The following is a 26,173-nucleotide window of genomic DNA, read 5'->3' on the forward strand; positions in this document are numbered from 1 at the left end:
TGGGTTTTTTTCCGGGATACCAGAGGTATCCTGGAAAAACTCTGCCGTGTTCAGGGAACGCATCTGCTCTTCTGCCTTTTTTGCAGAAGATCAGGCGTGGTCTTTCGGAAGCCCTATCTTCCTCATTCCATGAGAGAAGGGATCTTCCAAAAGAGGAGGTTTTTCCAAAATTTGACCTAGTGTAGACGGGCCAAATTTCAGAAGAGCCTCTTCTGAAAAAAGTCGGAAACAGGTACACAAATTGCGTAGCGCAATTTGCGTACCTTTTTCTGATAAAAGCATTGTAGTCTAGACATAGCTTCTGAGTTTGTAGTCTGGCCTAAATTGGAAACGTCAGTTGGCAAAGCTATGTCTTTTGGGGTGTGAAAAATCCACACTTCTGAGGGACATGGAAGAATTCTTGCTTAACTAATTACCTAGCTGATGCCTTTTAGGAAGGTGGATTACCTACAACGATGGGAGAACCGCTTCCATCATTCTAATAAGTGTCTATACTGCATGCAATAGCACCGTAGCATTTCTACTACACACATACAGTGAGTTTAGTATGGTGCTCGAACTAATTTGAAGTGGAATATATCCCACAAACTTCTCCACATCTGACATCACTGTGAATAGCCATACTTCTGATGAGAATTTTAAAGACAAATAAATTGACTGTTCTGATTTGTGAGTTGACCTGAATTTTCAGTTTCTTACTCATGTGCAGCAGCAATATTTATGAAATCTAGGTGCTCCAGCCATTTTTTGATATTGGAAAATAGTCTGTCTCTATCTATGTTCATGGCAGATACGGTTTAAACTAGAATGAAAAATAGGAGAATGTACAATTATTTTGGGCCAGATTTTATAAAAGCCTTGTCAATATTTTGGGTCTTTTAAGCACTGAAAAATTGCATGTACGGGACTGGTGCTGGTGAGAGAGAGAGAGAAGGGAGGAGAGGATTTCTGCAGAAATTGTGGCAGAATATTTTTTCTGAATCTGATACATCAGAGGAGTTACCAGAGCGCACACAAATCTGAGTAAAAGTGAAAGATGCAATAAGTTGGTTTTGAATAACTTTGAACAAATTAGTATATTTCCTGCAGTAGGTTTGCCCATTATCCTGGCTTGCTAATGGTAGAAATTAATTGTGAATTCACCACGATAGTGTTTATCTAAGATACCTGCTTATAAACAGATGCCATTAAAACTCACTTCCTCCTTGTTCAGTAAGTCAATGAAATGAATCCAACCCAGTTTGACAGCAACAAAAAGTAGTTCCAATTTCCAGTCTGTTTAGTGCCTCAGGTCAAGTGAACTGTTGGCCTCACTTGAATCCTTACTGAACAGGTTTTCACATCAGTCAGAATCTTATTTGCAGTCTCAACCAAGGGTATGTCCACTTGAAATAAACTCGTGGCTCTGAGTTTCAGAGCTTCAGTCAGTTGACCTTTTAGCTGATGGGGATGAGCTGTGCAGCTAAAAATTGCAATGCAGATGTTCTGATTCAGGTTGGAAACTGCTGAAAAACCATGACCAGGGTGGATCTCCTAGTTCTGACTCCAGCCTGAGCCCAAATGTCTATAGTACTGCTATTTTTAGCCCTGCTATCTGAGCTCTGTGAGTGCATGTCATAGAATCATCGAGCTGGAAGAGCGCTCAGGAGATGATCTAGTCCAGCCGCCTGCCCAAAGCAGGACCAATCCCAACTACATCATCCCAGCCAGGGTTTTGTCAAGCCGAGACCTAAAAACCTCTAGGGATGGAGATTCCACCACCTCCCTAGGTAACCCATTCCAGTGCTTCACCATCCTCTTAGAGAAATAGTTTTTCCTAATATCCAACCAAGACCTCCCCCACTATAACTTGAGACCATTGCTGTTTGTTCTGCCATCCGTCACTACTGAGACCAGCCTTTCTCCATCCTATTTGTAACCTTCCTTCAGGAAGTTGAAGGCTGCTCTCAAATCCCCCCTCATTCTTCTCTTCTGTAGACTAAACAAACCCAAATCCCTCAGCCTCTCCTCATAGGTCATGTGCTCCAGCCCCCTAATTAGTTTGGTTACCCTCTGCTGGACCCTCTCCAATGCGTCCACATCCTTTCTGTAGTGTACGGCCCAGAACTGGACACACTACTCCAAATGTGGCCTCACCAGAGCCAAATAAAGGGGAATAATCACTTCTCTAGATCTGATGGCAGTGCTCCTCCTAATGCATCCCAATATGCCATTAGCCACCTTGGCTACAAGGGCGCACATCCAGCTTCTCATCCACTGTAATCCCCAGTGGATTTTCTATAGAGCTGCTACTTAGCCAGTTGGTCCCCAGCCTGTAACAATGCTTGGGATTCTTCCATCCCAAGTGCAGGACTCTGCACTTGTCCTTGTTGAACCTCATCAGATTTCTTGTGGTCCAATCCTCTAATCTTTCTAGGTCACTCTGGACGCTATTCCTGCCCGCCTACATATCTATCTCTCTCCCTATCTTAGTGTCATCTGCAAACTTGCTGAGGGTACAATCCATCCCCTCATCCAGGTCATTAATATAAATGTTGAACAAAATCGGTCCTAGAACAGATCTGTGGGACACTCTGCTAGAAACCAGCCGCCAACCTGGCATCAAGCCATTAATCACTACCCATCGGGCCTGACAGTCTAGCCAGTTTTCTATCCATCTTACAGTCCATTTATCCAATCCATACTTCCTGAAGTTGCTGGCAAGAATATTGTGGGAGATTGTATCAGAAGCTTTGCTGAAGTCAAGGCATATCACATCCCAGGACTTCCCCATGTCCACAGAGCCAGTTACCTCACCATAGCTGCTAATCAGATTGGTCAGGCATGACTTGTCCTTCGTGAAACCATGTTGACTATTCTTGATCACTTCCCCCTCTTCCAAGTGCTTCAAAATGGCTGCGCCGTGGGTCTTTTATTGCAGTGTAGACACACGCAAAGAAGCACTGATGTGGATACTGAAGTGGATACTGAAACTAAACTACACTATTACCTAGAGGTGCCTTAAGTCAGAACTGAGACACTGGTAGCACAATATGATGAAACTTGCACTGATTCTGTGTGAGCTGGAATTTAATTTCCAGGGATGTCCATCAGGAAACCTGGAGGGGAAAATACTTTATTAGTATTGCAAAGTTAACATCGGAGTCAGATGCACACAACTGTGCTGAACAAAATAATCTTGTTCAAGAAGCATTTGTTTATGCCTGATGACAATATTTGCATTTTGTCTTTTGCATTAAGTTTGTAGTAATTGCTAAGTAGCAAATTAATGCAGTGGTTGGCTATTACTGGTGAATTCAACACTGCAATACAGGATGAATCTATCAACTCTCTCTCTCTCTTTCTGTTGTATCTATGTATTATTGTTTCTCATCTGATCTGGATTCAGGTCTTCTATTCCGGAGAGATCTAGCGAGATGAGTCTTTTCTAATTGTCTGCATCCTGAATCGGCAACATAAAATGTGATTTTTATGTTGTATTCAAATTGAAGAAAGTAACCATTATGTAATTTGGCTTCCTACTCTATAATGTTTGGATGAGAGAGAATGGACAAAAATACTGCAAGTGAAACACTGTTTTTTTTTTTTTTTTGTTTGTTTGTTTTTGTTTTTATATAGCTATAATTTAGATTTTCCACCACTAAGATTTCCTATTTATTTATCCTTTCTTTTGTATTCTTTTCTGAGTCTGATTGCTTTTAATCCCTGGTGTTTAAATAATAATAGTGCATGCAACATAGCTGTAGTTTTGACATCTATATAATAAATAGCAATGCAATGGGATAAATGCAACTTATGATGTTCTTTTGGCCACCCTGACCGGGTTGTGCCCAGTAATTCATTTCCAACTGGAACCACTTGAACATCCTCAAGCTATTGCCATTAGAAGGATAGGCCAGGCAGCTAATGGGGACACCAAGGCTGAGGCCTAACCAGTTTTTGGCTTGGCCAAAGCTGAGTGGTACTCCAACCCCATGTGTCAGGTTGCTACCCCACTCACTCATATTCAGGAGGTGTGGGAGTAGGGACTCATGTGCCTGGAAGTTCAAGCTTCTGGGGGAGAACATGCCCCGGGAGAGGGAGACAGTGTTTCTTCTCTCACATACTTTAAGTGGTGCTCCATCCTTCCTTCTCCCTAATCACCACGCTGATTCCAAGAAAGAGAGCATTGCACCTGCCAGAGAAATATTTTCTTCTTTCCTTTCCCTAATTACAATTATTTAAGAGGCAGCATGCAGGGTATTATTTCAGCATGAACTAGTGAGAGATTTAAGGGCCAATTGTTGTGATTAATCAGGGCAATGAAGGATACCAATGGACAAAGAATGAAATATATAGTACTCCTAATTCTGGAATGTCCTATGAGATCAGGGTTGTGTGTGTTTTTTATGAGACAGAAAGGTCAGGAGTGATGCGTAAGTTTTGGAAAGTTTCTAAAATGCTGTTTGTTCTCCTAGTAACTCAGGCATCTGATTTTTTTTTTAAAGATGAATTGATGATGTAAAAAATCACAAGAACCCATCTATCGCTCTTTTCCTGCAGGACGTGTAGCAAATGACCAATACGCAACTGCAGTATAAAGCCTTTATTGGCATATGTTTGGGTTGATACAGATAGATCATTCAGACTCCACCCCAATATAAAGACCACACAAATAGATGCAGGATCAAGGTGTGTGTATGTTTGTGCATGTGCATGTGTGTGCTTTTTACCTCGTCTGGCGGTATGTCAAAAAGGCACAAGCTAGCACAAATTTAAATTTAAAAACCTCTACTACTGAATGGACTTCCACAGAGCTGAAATCTCTCTTCCTTTGGATTTTTCACTACAGTTAATGATGGTTTTAGAAAGACATTTTTCCCCCAATAGCTTCCCTGTTGGGCCTTCTGTATGATCTTTTATAGTGTTTCCTTAATGTCATTTCTGCTGGTTCATAGGTTCATCTTCACCTTTTTCTATTTCTTTCCTCTCTAGCCCCAAATTACCTGATTTCTTGTTCTCATTTACAAATTTTATACATGATTTTTGAAAGCAGCACTATTCATTATGAGCAAGGATACTAGCAACCGTATCTTGCTTTATTAAGAAAGTTATTCAGAAAAGTTTGATTCTCATATGCAGAATATTGACCTCATGACTCGCACTGTTCTCATTGTGCCATAACTGTTGGCAAATATTGCAGGCTATCTCATGGTGACCACTAGAGCTACAATTATACTTTTATTTAATCTGTAATTTCAGTTTTATTTCTGACTTGGAGACAAATAACCATTATTTCAAATTTGCACAAAAACTCTAGGAAAATAAAATCGTATATGAAATACCATTTTCTGTTTCTTTTTATTGACAAGCTCTTCACAGATATCTGTGCACTGAACATCTTTTCTTCCTTTGTAAGAGAGCTCATTAATACTTCGGAGCTCTTGATATTTTTCTATGTCATTTTTTAAAACTAAATGATAAAAAGGCTCTGACGATGAGCGTTCTAAACCAACTTCAGCTCCTCTGGCCAAATATTACCACATGTGTTGACAGGAACAACTCCATTGATTTCATGGAGTTCTGCTTTCTTATGGCAGTAGTTAAAAGTCTGTATTAAAGCACAGGGCCACTAACACCGTATGCTTTGAAATATCTGAGCACAGAGAGGTAAGGCAGGTTCTATACAGCACCTGTTTGATACTTACTCAGACTAACACCGTTTTTAAAGTTACAGACGAACACAGTTACCACACTGACGCTATGTCTAGACTATGCTGTGCCCAGGGAACATGTTTGCTCTTCCAACATTTTTTTATGAAAGAGCAGATGCACTCTTTCAGAAGCCTTGTATTCTTCATTTTATGAGGAAGAAGGGCTCTTCTGAAAGAGGAGGTTTTCCTGAAATTTGGTCCAGTATAGACAGACCAAATTTTGGAAAAGCCTCTTCCAAAAAAACAATTTGAGTACCTTTTTCCGACAAAAAGCAGCAGTCTAGACATAGCCTGAGACTTTAACATGCAAGGCACTGCATTCAGCCATATTGTCTTGGACTGTGTGTGAAGAATTTTAGCCTTTAGTTTCCATTTTTAATGGCTGAATAAAGAGAAGGAGTCTCCAAAACATAGAATCCTCCCAAAAGCTTTGCATTAATCCTACTATAAAAAGAAGTTACTATGTTGTCACGTTACGCAGACCCTGTTACAACAGTGCAGTTAAAGTCAACATTGGTAGATACCAGTGTCCTCTCTCTCTCTCTCTCTCTCTCTCTTTCTCTCTTTCTCTCACATTTTAATCTTGTTTTGCATTTGTACTTTATTTTCCTAAGGAAACAGTGATTCTCATTGATTGGTAACCACATGCAGCCGTTATGTTAAATTAGATTTTCGTTTTTCCTTTTTTTCGTTTTTTAAAAAAGGACCAAACTAGGAGGATAAATGCACATTTATTTGAGCAACTATATATCTTATCTTAAATTTATTCAGTTCTTAATTTTTGAATTTATATTATGTTGAGTGCATTTCTTATTTACTAGATTAATCTTTTACTTGTTGTTTGTGTCAAGACCTATTTAGAGAGAAATTCAATTAAATACATGAAAGCAGTATTTATTTTTAAACAAGGACATAAAACTACTTAAATGTGCTGAATAAGGAAAAACATTGTTTTATCAGAACTTGTTTTGCCTTTAAAACTAACTTTTTTGTGTAATAAAAGTAATATCTTTGTAGTTAATAAATTGGACTATAGGGGTATGTCTAGACTACATGGCTCTGTCAACGGAGCCGTGTAGATGAGTTTACTAGACCTAGGAAAATGAAGTGGCGATTTAAATAATTGCAGCTTCATTTACATCAAAATGGCCGCCGCGCTGTGCCGATCAGCTGTTTGGCGGCACAGCGGGACAGTCTGGACACGCCGCGGTCGACAAAGGCTTCCCTTGTCGACCGTGGCACATCCAGGCTGCTCCGCTGTGCCGCCAAACAGCTGATCGGCACAGCGTGGCGGCCATTTTGATGTAAATGAAGCTGCAATTATTTAAATCGCCACTTCATTTTCCTAGGTCTAGTAAACTCATCTATATAGCTCCATCAATGGAGCCATATAGTCTAGACATACCCTTTCTAGTTACCATGTTCTTCACTATTTTAGAACAAGTAGATTTCTTCCTCTCACACCTACTTTCTTGTGATAGATTGGAAGAGGAAAATGGGCATTGCTGCTTTTTCAACACACAATTTCTTAACTTTGAATGGAATGGTCATTGAACTGAACCAGTTGAATAAACTGAAATTGAGGAAATAGTTTCTCTTTCCTAGCAGAAGAAGCTACTGCTGTTAAACACTGGTTTAGCACTCTAACACAGCTGATTCCAGCTGCTTAACCAGTGACTTCCACCATGTTAGTGGTTTCACTGTCTTTGAAATTCCAGCAATAAACATTTATCACTTAATTTTGAAAAATGTTAAATTGATCTGATTTTGATATAGTGTGCAAAGGCTTTAACATAGGTTGTCATAATTTCAAATTTTATTTTTAAATATATTTATTTTTAAACATATACCTGTATTTAATTCCAGAAATAAAGTCTGATTTAATTTTTTTTTATGGGAATTTCTGGTTTTCTGTGGTATTTTTTTTTTAAATCCTTTTATTATATTTGCCCCATTTAAGGGTGAATTGGTCAGATCTCACATGGCTATTCAACTGGTGGGCAATGCCACCCTTTAACAATAACTCAGAGTTTTTTGTTTGTAGAACAGAAAGCTTAAAATAAGAACTTTCCCTTTTGAAAAGTGACAGAAGAAAAAATGAATTGGGGTGGCACCAAGAAATCCCTGCAGGTGAGTTGAGTGAGATTAACAAACATTTCATTGATTGCATGGGTGGGTGGAGAGTTTCACTAGAACCCGGAGAGTTCTGTTTCGAGTAGCTAATTTAGTAACCTAAAACTCTAGAAAAGTAAACTTAATGTGGATTTCTTCCTTTTATTAATTATAGTTTGTGACATACAACAGCTCTTGCTCCCTCGTCTTTGATAAAATTAGTAAGTATAGTTACAGAATCACAGTCTACAATAGCTGCTCTGAGGACTGAAATGGTTCCAGAATTGTTTCAGTTTGGTATGTACTATAACGTAGTGCAATTGGCATCATTACATTTAGGATAATGTGGCTCCCTACTGTCTCACTTTGTGGTTCTTTGTAATCGATAGCACTTGTATCTTCATTTTAGATATTGTGCTTTTTCTTAACTCCTAGTTAGAAGCTTGCATGCCTTCAGGGAAATGCTTGATATGAAGATCCTCTTTTTTTCCTCTCTCAACATTCCCTCGAATTTGCTGGAGAGGTGATTTAATAATTCTGATTAAATATGAATCAAGGCAAAGCATTTGTTTGACTTCTATTGGAAAATTATTAGATAAGCCCTCCAAACTGTGCACAAATAAGTAACACAATTTGTGTGCAAAATAACTGTCAAATTTGTGCACAGAAATACAGCAAATGCCAACAAAAAATGGGAAAAAGCTTTCAGCTTTTCAAACTACAGCTTTCTCTTCATGTAAAGACTTGCATCTGAAATTCAACACGTGACTGATAAAGTACAGGAGTGTTCATGTTATAATACCAGGCTAAAGAGAAATATAATTTTAGATGTTCATGACTTTGGTCTGTGTGTGTGTACAGTAGCATGGATACACAGCGTGAACTCTGGTTATTCTGTTTAAAACAGTCAATCAGAAACGTACAATGACATCTGCACACATGAAATGAATGGGATCTTTTCATAATTTGGTGGTTGGTCCAATGAGAATAATCTTTATAAAAATTCCATCTTCCATATACAAAATCTCTTAGCTCAAAACTTCAGCCAGCAATCACTAGCTAAAAAAGGAAGGAGGTGTTGTCTCCTTTCTGTTGAGCAATAGCAGATTTCTTGGGCCTTGCAGGTAGGTTCTTATTAGAGTAGTAATTCAGTGACATGGAGTCACACACACTAAATAACTAACCTAATAAGATGAAACCACACGACACAGTTATTTGGCCCCACTACAGAGAAGTCCTAGCTACATGAATGCACTGCTGATCTGACAGGGTATTGGTGTTTTTTGAAACTATAATGGAAGTGTGAAGCCCCTTAGTTTTGAGCCATATTTTCCTTTAAAGTCAGGAAACATAAGAATGGCCACACTGGGTCAAACCAAAGGTTCATCTATCCCAGTTTACTGTTCTGACAGTGGCTAGTGCCACATGCCCCATAGGAAATTAACAGAGCAGGCAATCAAGTGATCCATCTCCTATCATTCATTCATTCCCAGCTTCTGTCAAACAGGCAAGGATCACACCTGGAGGATTCTCTGCATCTTGGGGTCTTCAAAGTATTTGAAGGCTTCAATATCTGAGATATAGGTGAGAGGATTATTCTAGGAGGGGTGGGTGAGATTCTGTGGCCTGCACTGTGCAGGGGGTCAGACTAGATGATCATAATGGTCCCTTCTGACCTTAAAGTCTATGAGTCTCTGCCACCATAGCTAATAGCCATTGATCAGGCACGTCCAAAGTCCGGCCCGCGGGCAAATTGCGGCCCGTGTTCCGGTTTAATACGGCCCCACAGGTAATTTGGCAATATCTATCTTTTATGGCCCCCAACGAATCCATATGTATTGAGATGAATACATTGTAAAATCTCAGTTAATGTCAGTTGGTCTAAATCAGTTATAAATATATTTGGACACAACATGTATACTTGGTGTTATGTTCCTGTTCATATTTTTTGAACTTAAAAGTTGACAGACAACCTTTATTACCAATAACATGTAATGTACTTTACAATGTTCCTGACATATATTTCAGCTTCTTGGATTTTTTTTTCATCTGGCCTTCAGATATGAAAGGCAGAGTGATTTAACACCTGTTTAGATTTGTCATCCATGTGACGAAATGAAAAGTATGCCGTTTGCAATAAACTTTGCATAAAATAGTTAATTTGCATTTAATTTTAATGGTTCAAAGAATGTCAGGCAAAATGGTCGGCCCTCACGCATGTTCACTTCATCAAATCTGGCCCTCTTTGAAAAAAGTTTAGACAACCCTGGCCATTGATGGACCTGCCCTGCATGAATTTATCCAGTTCTCTTTTGAAGCCAGTTAGTCTTGGCCTTTAAAACATCCTTTGGCAAAGAATTCCACAGGTTGACTGACTACATTTTATAAAGAAATTGTTTGTTTTAAACCTGCTGCCTATTAATTTTATTTGGTGGTCCCTAGTTCTTGTGTTAGGAGGAGGAGTAAATAGCACTTCCTTACCTACTTTTTCTACACCAGCCATGATTTTATAGACCTCAGTCATATTCCCCATTAGTCATACCTTTTCCACACTGAAAATTCCCAGCTAGATTAATCCCTTCTCATAAGACAGCCACTCCATACCCTGGGGCAGGCAAAATACAGCCCAGAGGCTGGATGCAGCCCTGTAAGCTGCTGGATCTGGCCTGTGGTTCAGCAGGAGCGTCAGGAAGGTGGATTCCTGCCTGAAACTCCCTCGGACACCACTCAGAGCAGCTGGGTGTGGGGCCATGTGCCTTTGAGTGCCACCACAAGCTGGGCAATGGGAGCTGCCTGTTTGTAGAGTAGACAGTGCACAAAGTACCCCCCACCTGGGCTCATGGCACTCAGAGCAGCAAATGGCCCCCTGTTCTGAGTGGTTTGGGGGTGTGGATGGCAGGGAGCCTGTCTGAGGGATCTGTTGGTTGGGAACTACCTAGGTAAGCACTTTGCAGCCAGAGCCTACCTCTGGCATCCCAGTCCCTCCCTCCCCCAGTCCTCTGCTCCCACTCATGCACCACTGCTCCACATAACCCAAACATTTTGATCCCTGCCCTGCTCCCCAATGTTCTGCCCCAGATTGCAACTCCCTCCTTCACTGAAACTCCCTCCTAGACCCCACATCCCCTCCTGCACTCCAAATTCTTGGAGTGCCCCCCACCCATCAAAATTGTCTACTCCTGCCATACTCCCTAATCCTTGTATTGCCCTTTTCTGTACCTTTTCCAATTCCAATTCAAGATGTGGGCATACCATGGATTTATATAGAGTTAATATATTTTTGTCTTCCTTTCTTACTGATTCCCACGTTTCTGTTTGCTTTTTTTTACTGCTGCTACACAGAGTAGATATTTTCAGAGAACTATGCACAGTGACTCCATTGTCTCTTTCTTGAGTAGTAACAGCTAATTTTAATCACGTAATGTTACATGTATAGATGTGGTTACATTCTCCAGTGTGCATTACTTTGCATTTATTAACATTGAATTTCATCTGCAATTTTGTTATCCATTTCCGAGGTTTTGAGAGCTCCTTTTGCAGCTCTTTGCAGTCTGCCTGGGAATTAACTATCTTGAGTACTTTTATATCATCTGCAGATCTTGCCATCTCGCTGTTTACCCCTTTTTCCAGATCATTTATGAATATACTGAATAGGACTGCTCCCGGAACAGACCCCTATTCACTTCTGTCCATTCTGAAAACTGACCTTTTATTTAACAAGTCACCAATCCATGAGGAACCTTCCCTCTCATTCTATGGTAGATTACTTACTTGCAGTTAATTACTTCCACACACACGTCCAGAGACTCTGCTCACTGAGTTCTGTCTTAGCCTCCCCAATGCAGATAGATGTGCCATGTTAAGCTCTGATTCTTGTTGGTTCTCGGTTCGGTAAAATGGCGGGAGTCCCAAAGGCTTAAGGCCAAATACCCAGTGAATATTCTGAATGATGGCAAGACAACAAGTTTTATCAAAGAAGGAATAATTTATGAAACTGAACAACTTAAAATGAACAATTACCCAATATTTGCCACAAAACAATTGAACCACAACAATTTTCAAAACCTTACCTAAGTTACAGCTAAGTTAAATAGATACTCATTTAAAAAACTGTTTCTTTAACACTGACAATAGCAAAGGTAAAAGTTACCACTGAGCAATATATTTTCTAACCTGTCTCTTTTAAACCACTTAACAAACAGTGAAGGTAAATTAAATTTTACAAAACCAGCAATGACAACAGCACAAAGACATACAAGGAATCGGAGCATGCTCGAGATTCATACACCCCTTTTTGGATTCGGTGGGTGGGAGGCGGCCTTTGGATGATCAGTCCTAAACCAGACTTGGATTCCAATATTCGGGAGTCCTCCCCGAGCTTAGGGCTCAGGGGTTTTTATGTTATTGCCTATTATCATATTTGGTATTGTTTGTGCTCTGGGAGTGGAATGGATGTGGTCTGGCGGCGGTGTGATGCCCATATATCATGTTGAGTGCTGGACTCTGACAAGCTCCATTTTATTGGTAGATAAGCCTTGTTGCTATCCATGTGACGTGGTGAGGTTGCGGAGGAAGATCTCGGCTATGGGCGCAAGGCCTGGCCAAGAGAACCCATACTTGACAATTCTGTGGCAGGATCTGTGTCAGTATGATCCCCAGGGTAGTTGAGGGGGGCCTGGTGGGGCTCTTTGCAGCCCCCATCTCAGTCTTGTGCCTACAGGTATACCTACACAGCAGGGCTAAAGCCGAAATAAGCTACGCAGCTTAAGCTATGCGATTGATGTAGCTCAAGTTGAAAGCTTACTTTTGGCACTGTCTACACAGCAGGAAGACCTAAGTAGAGCACACTTCCTCCGACTTCCCTTACTTCTTATAAAATGAGGGTTACGGGAGTCCAAGTAAGAAGTCCTCCAACTTGACATTATTTTGACATTGTGTTGAAATAACTGCTTGTAGTGTAGATGCAGACTGTGTTATTTTGGAGTAGTGCCTAGGAGCTTTCATGATGGATTGGGATCCCAGTGTGCTAAGTGCTGGACAAACACAGAACTTTGCGTGTCCCAAAAAGTTTACAATCCTAGTAAAGACAAGAGACAACAGGTGGAGACAAACAGATGGGGGAGCATAAGGAAACAATGAGTCAATCTATATCTGTATGGTTTCTATTCTCCTGCTAAGGCAATCAAAAAGGAAATCTTGGTATTTGTATTCTTCCCCATAATGCTAATGTGAGTTTGTGCAGGGAGATAAGAGCTATTACTGTAGATGCTGCAGTAGTGATTAGTAAGCATATAAACAGTAAAAAGCAAAGGTGACAATACTATGGAAATAAGCTTCAAGCTTCATTTTCTTTGTAATATTCCCACTGTAGACAAATGAAGACATAAACTTACTTTTAAAAGCTACATTTCCTCTCTGGGAAAAAGAGTACATAGTTTAAAAGTGACTTTTGTTGTGTATGTGTGTGGGGGAATTGGTTGCATAAACTATGCACATGAATACTGTAGTTATTTTGCTGCTGATGTTTCTCACCTCACTATGAAGCTGCCCAACAAAACCATCCAAAAATTCTTTTCTGCTTTGCAGCTCTTGAAAGGGGTTCACATATATGGCTTCAGGAATAAATCAGTATTTTAATGATACAGTTGATTTGATGGGGAGGAAAAATATAAACTTGCTCTTAAAAATGTAAAATCGTGGTTAAAAGGGATTATGCTTTTACAATCAAGACATCATAAAGAACCAATTTAATGCTTAAAATAGGAAAGCAGTTTAATGCTTCACTGCTGGCACTCCACCCTCTCCCAGCAAATCACCTCATCTGTATCATGACAATAACTACATTAATCCACTATGTTTTTCCACTGGGCACCTCTGACAAAACTGATAAGCAGTTACAATAGCGCACCTTAAATAGGATTTCATTTTCTCTTTTGAAAATGGTTTTTAGTTGTTTATTGCCATGTGTGAGATCCCTCCTAGAGACACACAAGGGATATTGAAATACTTAGATTCAATGGCAATGATAGTTATAAAGGGTGTTTCCAGGTAGCTAATGTAACTTTGGCCTGGATTTGACCAGCTTGTTAACTTCCACTCTTAGTAAATACGAAGGTCTAAACAATGAAATAATCTCCTTGAAAATGTCCTGGAAGAAGGCATGTAACACTGTGCAGATATATGTTCCATGATTCAACTGGATGTCCAAACACTCTTAAAAAAACAAATAAATAAAGGTTTTACTTTCTTAGACTTGTGTTTGTTACTGAGGCCTGGTCTTCATTACCCCCAATAAATTGATCTAAGCTGTGCTTTTCCAGATATGTGAATAATGTAATTGAAGTCCACTTATCACAGTGTCCACACAGTGTACCTTTATGCTTCTCAGGGAGGCATAGTACACAATTAACGGGAGAGTGCTCTTCCATCAGTTTAGCTGGCATGTCTCGATCAGAGCTTCTAAACTGCTGCTGTGTCAGTGTCAGCAGCACCAATGTAATTCTGTACTGTGCAGGTTGGAGCTAGAGCACCTCTTCCATTCATACAGACATAAGATTGACTCTGATGAGCAAGCACTCAGAAACCAGGGCCTAGACCCTGCAAGCATATGGGTCAGAGCCTAAATTTTTCTGTGACTCCGGTCCAAGGTCCATCACTTTGTAGCGTGAACCACTGTCCTAAAACTACATGGCAGAGTAGAATTGTAAAGTCACCCTGTAGATTCGAATGCTTTTCTATTGCATATTGGCAATTCATTGTTAACTTCTGTCAGTGGCTCTAAATAAGAATGGGTAACTTTTTAAATCTTCCAGTCCAGGTCTTAAATTAAATTTAATTCCTGCAAATTTTGAGTTTCACTTAGAATTTTGTTCAGTCAACGCTCTTTAAGACGAAGTCTTACAGATTTCAGAATCGCCATAATGGAGTACATGAAATTCTGTGAAAAATGTTGCTAAATTTGACTGATTTCTTCCCCCTCTCCACACCTTTCACTTTCTTTAGAAAAATCTGTCAATTCTGCAATTTTTTTTTAAAGAACAAAAATTCACTCCTGTATGAAAATACTAATTGACATACTAAGCTCCTGACTCTCAACGTACCCTGATTGTTAGATTACCAGAAGATTTATCCGGCATTACTCAGATCCTTAACTCAATTAAATTTTGGTTTTCCTGATTGAAATCATTGCTCTGGGGTGGGGCTTGAGATGAAGGGTTCAGTATGCAGACTTCTCCAGGGAGAGAGGACTGCCCCAGCCATCTCTGGTCGCAGCAGCTTGGGGCCTGGTGAGAAGCGTGTCTCCATGGTTGCTGCAGCAACAGGGGTACAGCTTGGGGAGGGATGGATGTCCCTGCCTAGGGCAGGTCCAGGTTCATCTGCCCCTCCAATGGAATTGCTTCTCATAAAACCAAACAGGAAGGAGACATTCACTAAAACAAGTGCAGTCCTCAAAATTGACATAACTGAGCAAATGTTGAAAGACTGAACCAAGATGAGCCAGAAAAATAGGATGAACCTGGAATAGGATTGCTTCTCAATAAACCTGACAGAAAAGAGATCAACAGAGAAATTGGAGTAGTGCTCTGTTTTAACACAGCTAAATTAATGGTTCGGGTTTGAAAGCTAGAAGACAATGTTATTGGAAGCCAAATTGATTATAGCTTGTTTTAGTAAAAAACATAGGAAATGATAAGTGTTTATAGGGATGAAGGAAAAAAAATACTTGATGGTATTCCCATTTAAAAAAAATCTAAAAATGTAAACTGAAAAACTATAACAATCCCTTTTTTAAGAAATCCAAAATAAAAATTAATAAAATAACAGCATTTTTTTCAAAACTACTATATCTAAATAAAGAATGTACATTTTCCTTTTATTTAAAAAAAATCAATTGTATTAAGGACTTCCAAGCAAGGTTGGGTAAATCTGATATTTACCTTATGCACCAGTTTCTTGCCACGTCACTTTTGTTGGATGTTGTTTCCAAAAGTTGGTTTTGCTCACTTTTCTGTCCTCGGTTGATTTCATTATGCACAAAATTCCTCGCTAGTATGTCCAGTTCTCCAAAACTCTTGAGCTGTTTGGGTCAAAGTTCATAGGTTAACTGCTGAAGCCAGTGTCTGGTAGGGATACAGGCCTGTAGGTTCCTTACATGATTGCTAACTGTAATAAAGGCTAGCTAGCCTTATGGGCTATAGGAAGACCTCTTTATTCAGCACACTAGTTAAGGAAATGCAGTGAGACTGAAGAAGATGCTTAAAGTTATCTGCTTAAGCACTGTCCTGAATATTGATAGAGTTAAGCATGTGTTCCTGAATGAGGAGTCAAATTCCATGTCTGAAAAAGTGATAAATTGAGCTTACCTGCTGTGAACAATCTCTAGATAATTTGCATAAATAACATTCACCAGGTGACATTTTTGTTCTTACTGTGGATAGATTTTGAATGATTGACAGAAGTTTCTCCGATGTCTAAACAGTAAATGACCGCTGTCGAAGCAAGAGAAATGAGCAGAGTGATAAATGTGAAGTGAAAAACAAAAAAATGACGAGTTACAATTCATCAATCTCTATGATGGGATGACTGACAATGCTATTGTAGTTCTCTGTTAAAAGTTGACAGTAATGAAAGTGTGGTGAGTTTAAACAAATGGTTTAAAATGTTTTGTAGTGCAAGTTAAAAGGGTTTTGCCTTGTTTTGTTACTTCATAGGTGACATGCTAATATCTTCCTGATTTGTAGGTGCATAAGTGAAAAATTTTTTTTTCTGAAACCTCATTTTAATTTCTTGTCCTTTTGCATATTTGCCGCCTTAGACCATTTGCTGAAGTGCTCACTTGCTAATTCTCCAGATGAAGGTTGCACTCAGCTGGACATACACTCCATGAAGTCCATAATTTCTACCAAATGTGAATCTGACCCATAGTATCTAATCCGTCTAATGTCTATGGTCATTCATGCTTATTGCAGATAAGCTACTTATCTATTTCCTGTAATTGGCATCAAATTATTTCCAAACTCTCCTTATAGCCTCACTCCCTTATTCTTAATACAATCCCTTATGTGGTTGTCTTTTGGGAAAAATTTGCTTGACCATTTTGTCATTAAGGACATTTGTACTACCTACAGTTAGAAAAATTGAAACTGAAATCTAGGTCAAAAGCAAACTAAGTGTTTTGAAAAATATGCAGTATACTGTCCTTCTAGAATCTAGATATTCATTCTACTTAAACTTTGGCTACACTTACAGTTCATTGACAAAAGTTAAACCACCGTGCCAAACAAGTTTTGCTGTGACAAGTGCAAGTGTGACTACTGCTTTGTCAGCAGGAGCGCACTCTTGCTCGCAAAGTGAAAGCCGCTCATGGGGTAAAAGTATTTTGTTGGCCAAAGTGCCAACAAACAACATTCACAAGCGCCGATTTTTGGTGATAGGTCTGGTGACACAGCCTTGTCACTAAAAGCTGGAGAGCGTGGACATGGCCTTAGGCCAGGCCTACACTCCAGGGGAAGGTCAAATTAAGATGCATAGCTGGAATTGCGTTAATTATATAGCTGGAGTTGATGTACCTTAATTTGAGTTTCCGCCCGAAGTCCACAATATGAGGTCAATGGGAGAAAATGCTCCTGTCAGCTTCCCTCACTCTTCATGAGGAATCCGAGTACCAGCACCAATGGAGTGACCTCTGAGTTCAATTTAGTGGGTCTGTACTAGACTTGCTAAATTGAACTGCAGAAGATCTTCCACGTAGTGAACACAAGCCCTTAGTAAAACTATTATGAACTTCAACACATCCTCGGTAACACAAATTGAAATCGTCAAGTCGCTTATCTAATCTTTTGATACACATTTTACCTTTCTCTTGCTCTTTCACTGGAAATGGTATGTATGTCATGTGAGGAAAGAAGAGGTTGACTCATCAGACAAGACTCCATCTATTTTTGCATGTACATGACCTATAAGTTCTGCTTCAAAGTATTTGACCTGAGACAATAGTTAAGTGTCTGGCAGACCTATCTAGAAAAGTCTTGGATTGCTGTTAGAGTGCATCTAGACAACAGAAGCGGCCTCATGGCAGCAAGTCTCAGCTTGGCCTTGTGAGACTTATGCTAATAGTTGCCACATGTCCGGTATTCTACTGGACAGTCAGGCATTTGCACTCTGTCCAGTAAAAAAAAATCAGAATACCAGACATGGGCAATGTCCGGTATTTTCTGATTTTTGCCAGCTGCACACCAGACAGAAGCCTGGCGTGGGCGGGGGAGCGGCTGGAAGGTGGGGCCACATTTGGTGCTAGGAGCCTGTGATTGCACAGAAGCCTGGCAGCGGGGCAGGGCCATTCTGGGCGTGTCAGAAGCCTAGCAGGGATGGGGGGAGTGGCTTGGAGGTGGGGCGCTGGGTGTTCTCTACAGTCATTTCAGCTGCAGGATAAAAAGGAGTTCTTATAAATTCTTCTATAGCCTTAGTTTTAGAGGAACAGAAAACAAAGAAAATAGCATGAACATTTGCACAATTACTTCTAAGCCTCTTTACATAGAGATGGTGTAGGATGAAGACCGTTTATAATAAAGTTAAGTATTAAACATAGCATGTGTGTTTGTGGCAGGCTTTTTTTTTTCTTGCTTGACAAATTTTTAGCCCGCGTGTTTGGTGCTTTTTTGGGAGACCATCTGGCAACCCTATATGCTAAAGTGTTAAAAATAGCCGTGTTGACCCTTGAGCTGGAACCTGGGCTGAGACCTTTCCCACCTTGCTAGGTTTCAGAGCCAAGATGCTAGCCCAATCCCAAATACCTGTTCAGCTATTTTATCTCTGTAGGGTGAGCCTGAATCAACTCACCTGGACTCTGACATGCTGTTATGGATTTTTTTTCTTTGTACATGTGTCCTTAGTGTTTCCAGCTCCTTGTGCATATGAGTGAACGTATCTAATATTTAGACTAAAAACATTATATTCTCTGATATTGTAGAATCCTCTTAATCGTTACCTGTGCTGGAAAGAAAAGTGCCCCAAAAAATTTGATTCACTTGAATGGAAAGAAGGAAACCCTCTCTCTCCTTAATGGGGAGTATGTTAATATGTTAATATTCTCATTGCTCAAATATTTTGTGGAGCTAATGAAAAACTTAACTGAAGTACTTGGTAAGATTGAAACAACGATATTCTGCATAGCACCTTTCATCCTGAAATGCTCACTATGTTAATTATGAACTAGGTCCCCCACCTCGGACATGAGGCAGCTGTTTAAACAGTGAACAACTGCCGAACAATTCATGTCAGGAAACACAAAATTTATCTTCTCCAGAGGAAATTGCTGTTGCAGATCTCACCTTAATCCATCCATTTACACTATGAAAGCTTTGCCAGGATAGCTTGTCTAGTAGAGTTTGCGGGTGACAACATACTAGTGTAAAGACAATGAGCAGTTCTGTGGCATCATTGACAATCTATAGTTTATCCTGGAAAATGATCCCTCACTCTCATAGATCTTGGGAGACAGGCAGGCCAATCCTCACCTACAGACAGTTCCCCATCCTTAAACAATTATTTACCAGCAGTCACACACCACATCACAAAAACACTTACCCAAGAACCTGTCCCTGTTGACAACTCTGTCCACATAGTTATATAAGTGACACTATCCCAGGATATAACCACATAAGCCACAACATCAGAGGCTCATACAACTACACATCCTCAAATGCAATCTATGCCATCAAGTGCCAGCAATGCTGCTCTATCATGTATATTGACCAGACCAGATAGTCTGATTTGCGTCGGTTGATCCTTTGTTGCAGAGACATCAGGAATGGTAACACACACAACTTTGTAGGGGAACATTTTAACCTACCTGTTCACTCAGTCATGGATTTTAAAGTAGACATTCTTCTGCAAAGGAATTTTATCACCAATTACAAAGGGAGACTACTGAACTGGAATTAATTTACAAGTTCAACACTATCAAGTTGGGCTTGAATAAAAATATTGACTAGTCAACACACTACAAAAGCAATTTCCACCACCTCTGATGTGAAAATGTTAACATCAAAAATAATGAATGGGATACATCCAGCCTGACTCAGTTAATTAGCACTAGTCCTATGTGTGTTGGCGCTAAACATGCATTTTGAATGTTTGCTTCTGGGATAATGCCCACAAGGTAGTTAGCCAGCACATCTCAAAGAGACTAATCAAATTAAGTGGCTCATCGAGGGATACTTAACTGAGAGTGGACCATGGGAGATGCCCTTCTACAATGAATGGACTTTCCTGTGGACATTTCATCTGAAGTATAGGTAATGGTCACTGCTGTGACTAAATGGAAGTTTGGTGTATCTTTTGTTGCTCATTTGGTGTATATTATGGGAAAATAGTTACCAATTTTGGGAACTGTCTGATCTATTTTTCATACTGAATACGGTATTCTCAGTTTTGACTCTCAAAGGCAAGGTTACAATTGTCAAAAGAACTGTCAGCACTAAGACTTCTACCAGGAAAACTTTCTAGGGCAGACCTGGTCCTTTTTTTTCATAGAATGACAATTTTTGAATACGGGAGAATCTGGAGGAAGGTGAATTTGACACCATACATTAGGGAGGTGAATAAAAGATAATTTGGAGTATCTGGCCCTGCCCGTGCACGGGGCAGGGGCAAAGGAGGCCACTGCGCTGGGGCTTAGTGATACAAAATGGCACAGAGCTCCAGGCTGCCACTACTGCTACTGTGGCAGTGGTGGTGGCAGCAGGAACTCTGGGCCCTTTTTGAGGGCTGCTTGGGGAATATGCAGCACTCTCCAGGTGGTGCTGACGGCTGCCTAGCCCCAGCCCTGCCCCTTCTACCTTTCTAGGGGTACGGAGTAGGGCCCCTCTTGCACCTTGCTTAGGGGCCCAGCGAGTCAATGCTCCAGTTGTCATCTCTGTCCCTTTTGTGTCAGAGGATATGGCTGTGCTCAGCACCTTGGTTCAGATCATGAGTTGCAGCTGCTTTACCTCTCTACTCTCATCCCGTAGTCTAAGCAAAGGTGACATAAAGCTCACGTATCCTCTTCCTCCAGTCCTGAGGCTGTCTCTGTGCTAGGCTGCTCCCCCTATGCCTAAAGACCAAAGAGCTCCATTAATTTTGTACTGCTAAAGTTGCCCTATGCAACTAAAATATTCAAGACTGGGTTTTTTAAAAAGGTATACTGTAGTTCCAAAGAAATTATTTTGGAGAACTGCTAACGGTCCATGTAACACAGGAGGTTAGACTAGGTGATCACAATGCTCCCTTTTATCCTTGGAATCTATGAAAAGCATCCAGTTCTAAACCATGGAATAATCCTCTTTGCACTCTTTTGCTACTTTCTTGATCAGTTCCACTGAATTCAGATTCTGCTGGTGGTGCAGGACAAAATCCCCATTCCCACATGCTTCATTTCCAATTGTGCGATTGCTGTGATCTTTCTTTATCTGTAACACTTTGCCTGTGATACGTTTTTATACATGAGTCATTAGGGCTGGAGTCATTATTTGTATAGAGGGATGTGTCAAACTTAGAATTTCTGTTTCATGCCATTACATGCATCTGCATACCAACTTGTGCTATTCTGCTTTGACCCTATTTATTCAATGTGTGTTCCAGTTTTCTATATGAAAGCTCCCTTTGCTTAAAAATTGACTTTCATGTTGTTTGGAAATGAGTTCCTTTTTCCGCAAACCAGCTAGTTCCCACCACATTCAAAGTGGGCATACTCTCCTAAACTTGTGTGCATGTCTATGTAATTTTCCTTGAAAGTATTTGCTTTTTGAATTGATAATGTATCTTGAAGTAACTTAGAATTTATTTATCCATATTGTGTACACTTTGCATGTGAAGATGACTCATTTTACTTTCTCCTTTTATTGTGTTTGAAGTTACATTTGTGTTGCAATATTTTTTCCAAATACAAATACATTTCTGTAAGCCTTAGATTATTAGTTAAATTATCTATAGTTGATCATTTGAGCCATCCCACTTAGTTCATGTTTGCCTTAGAGTAAGTGTACGGCATATTTAAGAGGTGTGGTCACAAACATAGCCATGTCTAACTCTTCACATTTCAAAGCAGCCTGCTGTTCTGTTTGCAATTCTTATTGCTGATCATTGATTGCTGAACTAAGTCAATGGGAATCCAATTAAGTTAGTAAAGAATTATGAATCTAGCATTGTCATCTATATTTGCTTATGTCAGTTAGTCAAAGGTTTTCTACTGATCAGCAACACAAGCACATAATGGTTGATGAAAGTTTCTTTTAATTCATGTTGTTAACATTCTAAACTAGAAAATCTAATCTTGAATTTATCTCTCAAATTTCTGAATGTTCCTTTGTCCTTTCCTGCTCCATATTATTTAACTATGTAACAGCAAGAATACTATAACTCAACTTACCTTAATAATGTTCTTCTATAGCTATAAATCTCATGCTTCCTATTCTAAGTTGGTCAGCAAATGTTTATGAAGACCAATCATTGATATGGGCCCTTGAATATGTGCCTAGCATGTGAGTATTCTATGGAAATCAAGGCTAATACTTACATGCTTAAGATTGAAGCTCCTGTTTAAATGCATTGCTGAACTGAAGGCTCTGTTGCTCTCTGTGTTATAGATCCATGTTAGAATTGCTAAGATAAGTTGCCTCCAACTGTGAACTTTCTAAAATTGTCCTTGAGTTCTGCCTGACAATGTGCAGGCTCCTTTGTGATTGCCTGACAGACAATTCTGCAACATACTTCAGTGCTTGTGACTTTAAGTGGCTGTCGACCTGCTTGTTTCCAAATAGTACTCTGCAATACAATGATAGCAACAAGAATGATGTTAGGTGAATTCCTTGACAATGCTGAACAGTGTCCTGGCTTTACCTCACTTATTCTGCCTCTTTAGTTCTTTACAGTTTACTGATAAATTTTACTTGCATTATCTTGACAGTTGCATCTGTCAGTCATACTTCTTGTGTTCAAAGTGAGAGATCTTGTTCATTTTTACAAAAAATGTAACACCTTATCTGTTTTCGGCCCATTGTCTGGATATTGTTTTTTATCTCCATCCTAACACACTTGTGATGTATTTCGTTTGACAACACAGTATATCCTTCCCTTCAGCCAGTTATGCTTATGACAGCCTTTTAACTCACATCAACTAGCTATTACTTTACTGCACTTTCTTCTTCTTCTTTTTTTTTATTTAAACATCTTGATAATTTAAATTCATTGTAAGACCAGGGAAGGGGGAGGATTATGTGGCATGCTTAAGTATGACCTAACTAGGCAAGGCATAAAGGACTGTCCAGACATAGATCCTGGTTCATCAGAGCAGTTAGGCATGTGCTTAAGGGCTTTGTTGAATTACCCCTGGCACAGCAAGTTTTCATACACAGTATGCCCTTATCATAATTTTCTTTTTTAATTCTGCCTTTCTTTTTTCCCCCCTCGATTGGCTGAAATGGTGGGAGGGTAACCTCCCACTGAATCCATATTTGTTCTTCTTGAAAAATATCCCTGTTTAACTTCAACACCAAGTACATTGAGTTTTATTGGCCAGTAGTGTGAGAGTTCTGTGATCAGTAGAGCCATACATAGATACAAAATTTGTATCTGCATCCGTATCTGCAAAAATGAGCTGCAGACATCGACATCCATGGATGCGGATACCTGGAAATACCTGCAGATTTGCAAGGTTCTAGTGATCAGACATGAGCTGCTTGCAGTGTTTCATTGTGTTTCTGTGAAACCCAAGAGAATGGCTGTACTTTCTTTTCTTCCTATTAAAACATACTGAACCATTTGAGAAACTGGGCCTAGAGTCCCAGTAGGCATATCATGACTAACTTTATTATGAATTTGCACTGATCAGTCATGAGAATCCACCTCCACTCCCTCATATGATTAAAATAACTTCTTATGAAGATGGTTTTCATATAAACTAGATGTGGGCTGATTTTTTTTTTCTTTTCTTTGTCCTACATTTACTTACCTTTTACTACAGTTACTGAAAACATTGGCATTAATAAGAACTGCTTACACTTTCAGGTCAAAACTGAAGTCTGCTACACAGGCCCATGAGTTAGGGTTCTTCTTTGCTGAAGCTACATTGGAATGGTGTTTGAGAATTCTTTTATCTAAAGATACAGTAAAACTCCAATTGTCCAGCATCCAGTGGTCGGCACTCCCGATAGTCTGGCACCAACTGGAACCCAGAAGTGCTCCGACCAGCTGGACAATGGGAGCTGCTCTACGCTGCTTTCCCAAGTCCACTGCTGCTGAAACTGGCCAGCGAGGGACTTGGAAGTGGCGTGGAGCGGAGCACCTGGGGTGCTGCCGGGCTGGTCCTGCAGCGCCGCCACTCACCTTTCCGCCCCCGCCCCCCCCCCCCGGTCGGTGCCCAGCAGCACCCCAGCTGCTCTGCTCTGCGCTGCAGCCTCACTGCCGCTGCTGAAACTGACAAGCGGCGGACTTGGGGAAGCTACGGATTAGAGCATCTGGGGTGCTGCCTGATGCTGAGCAGGGGGGTGAGGGATGGTGCTGCGGGACCAACCTGGCAGCACCCCAGCTGCTCTGCCCCGCCACTTCTCCAAGTTGCTGCTGCTGCTGCTTTTAGCCCCTGCCTCCCTGCAAAACGGCAGAGGGTTTGCACTGCCCTCCCCTCCCCCCCGACCCTTCACATCCCCCCTGCCGGAGTACTTCCTGATACTCCGGCATATCCAATAATCCGGCATCCCCTGGGTCCTAAAGGTGCCAGATTATTGGAAGTCTACTATACTTTTTGTTTCCAAGATCACTGTAATAATAAATTAAATATAAAAGTTGTGAATGGCAAATACAAATTGAGTGTGTTTAAATACTTGATATCATTATAAAAGGTGATGGTTCCTTGCATCCTACACCCACACACAGGATTGTAAGCAGGCATTACTGTTTCATAATACCTCCTGCTGGCCAAGCATTGCACTGCAGGCACTCCCTTCCTGTTTCCTCCCTGAGGTGGATGTCAATGACGTTCCATATACCAATCAGTTCTGGAGGTGTCTCAGCCTTCTGGTCATGTTCCAAAACAAAGTCAAAACTACAAAAGTCTCAACTACTTTTAAAAGTTATTTTTCCCTTTTGGGCTTCTCTGGAGGCTTTTCTCAGCTATTTTCTGGGCTACCTTTTGTGAGTCTTTCTACACGCTCAACTAGAACGCTTGTTCCTCTGCAATATTCTTTCTCCTGTAGATCCTGGCTCATGACTTTCCGTGGGAACTCCTTGTGCTCCTAAGTACCAGACAGATCTTTCTATATCTCCTAAGGTTTAGGTGACCATTAAACGATTGCTTAAAGCCAAGCTCTTCAGGGAAGCATTAAATTAATTATGGCAAAGAGGTTGCTGGCCCCACTTCCACATAACGAGTAGCATGACTCAGGCTATGTCTACAGTGAAGGCTTCTTGCAGAAGAGATCTTCTGCAAAAACTTCTTGCGAAAGAGCACGTCCACACTACAAAAGCACATTGCAAAAGCGTAGCACAGATTTGTTGTTACAGGAAACAGGGGCAGTTGGTATAATCCATTGGGGGAGGGGGGAAGAAGAAGGGGATTCAGAGCCAGGGCTCTAGGCACCTACTTGGCTCCCCCAAGCCAGGTAGACTCCCTTCTCCCTAAGCCAGCGACAAAACTAACTCACGCACCCAGCAGCTCGTCACCCAGTCCTCTAGGCAGCCATGCCTCCTGCTTTGTCTTGCTTCCTAGACAGTGTCCCATGACTGAATCCTTCACCTAGCTCAGGTATCTGGATGATCTGGGCCGTTCCCTACATGCCTTCCCTCAGGAGTTCTCACCCAGATATCCCACCCCCTTCTGGGCACAACACTTCTCTCTTCTTCCCCACCACGCACACACACAGTTGCTATAGAGCAGCACAGGGCAGTAGGAATCATACAGTATAAAAAAATAAACAGTGAATGTGAACACTGTGACTACAAGAGTGAACGCAGACCCCACTATGTCACACGAACAAACAGGCATCTCCATTTATTCACGCTTGGTATTTGAGAACTTCTTTCTTAAAACACTTTACATACCATGATTCCAATTATTTACTCAATATTTTTGTCCGTCATTTCGATCCTTTGACGTTCAAAAGTACAACAGACTTGTTTGAGGAGGAAGATACGGTCAATAAAGACTGTAGAAATGCCAGAGAATACACAGACCCTAGAAATTGGCAGCTTTGTAAACAGCACCTGATTAGATCCCTTGTAAGTCATTGCTTCTTAGAACTTTGCCTAGCTTTTAAGGGCCAGAACAAGGCTTGAGTGCTGTTATTCTGAACACTGAAACATGCTATCTAATCATGTACAAGCTATCATTTTGTGAT

The 26,173-nt window shown here is 40.5% G+C and overlaps 1 protein-coding gene and 1 long non-coding RNA gene across 9 annotated transcripts in view; one reads left to right on the forward strand and one right to left on the reverse strand.

Moving 5' to 3' along the window:
• The window catches only part of SAMD12 (sterile alpha motif domain containing 12), a 237,804-nt gene that overhangs the window by 24,594 nt on the left and 187,037 nt on the right, over positions 1 to 26,173 (forward strand). The window lies entirely within an intron of this gene.
• Positions 2,633 to 16,777, reverse strand: LOC142826957 (uncharacterized). Its single transcript, XR_012901250.1, has 4 exons — positions 16,169 to 16,777; positions 15,743 to 15,882; positions 11,577 to 11,747; positions 2,633 to 3,098 (listed from the first exon to the last, which is right to left on the reverse strand). It is a non-coding gene; the product is annotated as an uncharacterized LOC142826957 (long non-coding RNA).

Source organism: Pelodiscus sinensis, chromosome 2 (assembly GCF_049634645.1).
Source record: "Pelodiscus sinensis isolate JC-2024 chromosome 2, ASM4963464v1, whole genome shotgun sequence".
Taxonomy (NCBI): domain Eukaryota; kingdom Metazoa; phylum Chordata; order Testudines; family Trionychidae; genus Pelodiscus; species Pelodiscus sinensis.